Source organism: Bubalus kerabau, chromosome 3 (assembly GCF_029407905.1).
Source record: "Bubalus kerabau isolate K-KA32 ecotype Philippines breed swamp buffalo chromosome 3, PCC_UOA_SB_1v2, whole genome shotgun sequence".
Classification (NCBI taxonomy): Eukaryota; Metazoa; Chordata; class Mammalia; order Artiodactyla; family Bovidae; genus Bubalus; species Bubalus kerabau.
The window spans coordinates 4125473-4128523 of NC_073626.1; the positions used below are offsets into that span (position 1 = coordinate 4125473).

General features: G+C 53.7%; 1 long non-coding RNA gene across 1 annotated transcript; it reads right to left on the minus strand.

Moving 5' to 3' along the window:
* Window positions 1-869: 869 nt before the first annotated feature.
* Window positions 870-1791, minus strand: LOC129647402 (uncharacterized). Its single transcript, XR_008712305.1, has 3 exons — window positions 1679-1791; window positions 1219-1392; window positions 870-1116 (listed from the first exon to the last, which is right to left on the minus strand). It is a non-coding gene; the product is annotated as an uncharacterized LOC129647402 (long non-coding RNA).
* Window positions 1792-3051: the final 1260 nt, after the last annotated feature.

A 3051-nucleotide genomic window follows, 5' to 3' on the forward strand; every position in this document is an offset into this window, starting at 1 on the left:
CCCTTTTCCCAGCTACCGCCCTGCTTTCCTCCGGAGCCAATGACGAGCCAGCCTCCACATCCTCGTTAGGGGACGCTGCCCTCGCTGAGCCAGCTCACCTCTGCCACTGCCTCTGCGGCCACACCCCAGCCTTCAGACCCTCGGCCAGGCCAGAGGACTCTGCAAAATGTGGTTCGTTGTTAAGAGTTCACTGCTTGGGGTAAACAAGGGAGGATTCTTCAAGGGGCCTCCAGTTTCCAGGGAACAATAGGTCAAGGAGGAGCCCAAAGAAAGAAGGCAGGGTGGTTTGGGTCCCACCTGGGGAATGCCTGCCCTGGACTGAGGCTCTGAAGACAGCTTTTTCCTCCCGTGGAAGTGAGCTGGGAGGGAGTTCTGCCTGGACCCGAAGTAGGAGCCATACGGGACCGGGAGAACACACACGGGCGGACCTCGCAGACTCCGCAGGCTGGTTTCCAGACCACACAATAAAGCGGGTGTCCTGAAAGGGCAAGTCACATGAGGGCTTTGGTTTCCCAGGCGTATGAGTTATGTCTGCACTCCACTTGTAGTCTATAAAGTGCACAAGAGCATGATGTCTAGAAAACCAGTGTACATACTTCAATTTAAAATACTTTATTCCCTGGTGGTCCAGTGGTTAAGTCCTCACCTTCCAGTGCAAGGGGCACGGGTTCGATCCCTGGTTAGGAGGCTAAGATCCCACATACCTCGCAGCCAAACAATCAAAACATAAAGCAGAAGCAACATTGTTACAAACTCAATAAAGACTTAAAAAAATACTTTAATGCTAAAAGAAAGCTAATCATCATCTGACATCACAGGGTTGACACAAACCTTCAATTAAAAAAAAAATAATCACAGTATCTGCAAAGTGAAATAAAGTAAGCCTTTATTTCTTAAGAATAGAAGCCCCATGGCTCCATCCCGTAGCTGAACAAAGGAATCAGAAGCTCATTGGTCTGGGAGTCAGTGAGGGACACTGCGAGGGCTCTGTGACAGTCTCCTCCCTGCCACGTACGCCCATCGCCTGCAGGAACTGCCGGTCTGGAAGATAAGCCATTGCTCACGACCTAACCTTCAGCCACTTTACTCACCTAGGACGTCATCAGTGCCGCCTCCCTGCAAGGAGAGAGGAACACAAAAGGTCACTAGAGAAACACACAAGGTCGTGACACAGCCCCTGACCCGAGGACCCCCAAAATGTAGAGGGGAAGAACAGACCACAAACAGATTACACAGTGATTGCTGTTGTTCAGCTGCTACGTCGTGTCCAACTCTTTGCAACCTCATGGACTGCAGCTTGCCAGGTCCCTCTGTTCTCCACTGTCTCCTGGAGCTGGCTCAAATTCATGTCCATTGAGTCAGTGATGCCATCTAACCATCATGCGCTCTAACCTACAAAGTGCGGCCAGTGGTTTAACATAAAAAGGTGAGTAAGTAACCAACCTCTGGGACACAGAGGAGGGACCTACCCGGCGGCCAGGAGATAAAGTGAGGTTTTTGATCCTGAGGCCACCAAAGCCCCAAGGACAAAAGCAGGGACTCACAAGGACTGCTGATCCCTTTCATCTTTTTTTTTTCTTTCCACTCCCCATACATTAATTTACTGCAGTGAGGAAATCAAAGACCACTGTTTTTAAGGTTTTTTGTCAAAACTCTGAAATGGTTGTACCGTTCCCACCTGTGACTATGAGAAGGTCCTCTTCTGCAGACCGCCTCCTCCTCCTGCTCTGACTCCTCCTCCTCCTGCTCTGACTCCGCCTCCTCCTGCTCTGACTCCTCCTCCTCCTGCTCTGACTCCTCCTCCTCCTGCTCTGACTCCGCCTCCTCCTGCTCTGACTCCTCCTCCTCCTGCTCTGACTCCGCCTCCTCCTGCTCTGACTCCGCCTCCTCCTGCTCTGACTCCGCCTCCTCCTGCTCTGACTCCTCCTCCTCCTCCTAATCCTCCTCCTCCTCTTCCTCTGACTCCTCCGTGAACTTTTTCCTAGTTGCTGCATAGGAAATGGACAGCTCACCTTCTTACACTGCAGGGTAGGTCGCCAGCTGTGACCGAGAATCCAGTTTCCTACAGAGGCATGTTAAATGTGGCTAGGCTGCCTCACCCAGGCAGCTGAAACCCAGAGCAGAGGCAGGGTGTGGATGGTACTTTCCCAGATTCAGGGCTCTGGGAGGCATGTGGTGCTTCTGGAAACAGCACATCTCACCGGAGAGACCAGAACCCTGTCAAATTCCTCCTCTGCCAGCACTGCACTGGGACACTGGGAAGCTTAGCTCACTTTCTGAGATTCTGCCTCCTTGGCGTCACAAGTTGGGGTTTCCAGGATATAGATGCGGAGAGATGGAGTTTGGCTTGTGGAGCATTTATTAGGCTCCCCAGGTGGTGCAGTGGTAAAGAATCCACCTGCTAATGCAGTAGACTCGGGTTCCATCCCTGGGTCAGGAAGGTCCCCGGAGAAGGAAATGGCACCCCACTCCAGTACTCTTGCCTGGGAAATCCCACGGACAGAGGAGCCTGGTGGGCTACAGTCCGTGGGGTCGCCAAGAGTAGGACACGACTGAGCACGCGTGCTGAACACTGACACCTGCAGAGAGTGGGGTGGAGCAGTCAAGTTCGGGCAGAAAGAGAAGCTGAACTTGGACAAAGGCTGAGCTGGTCCCGTGGGGATTTGGGAAGCATATGTTGGTCCGTCAGGGCTGGGGCTCGGTGGCCAGGCTTCTGTCCTCCTGCTGGGAGCCACCCGTGTCCACGGCCCAGGCTACACGGGGCTCTGAACAAGAAGCTGATGGCTGCAGGCTCTGCTGACTGCGTTCCTCACGGCAGGAGCTACAAGCCTTTCCTCGGAGGCCCTGGGCAGGGCACCTCCATGCCCACCAGTCTCGTTTGCAGGAGGATGATCATGTGGGACCCACCCTATGCAGTAGTGACGGTGAGGTCAGCCCGCACTCAGTACACAGCACACCTGGGACAGTGGTACCTGGCCCCTAGGGACACTCGCTGTGATTGGCAGTGGCATCAGAAGCACAGTAAGATGGGAGGAAAGTGGTTCCCTTTCG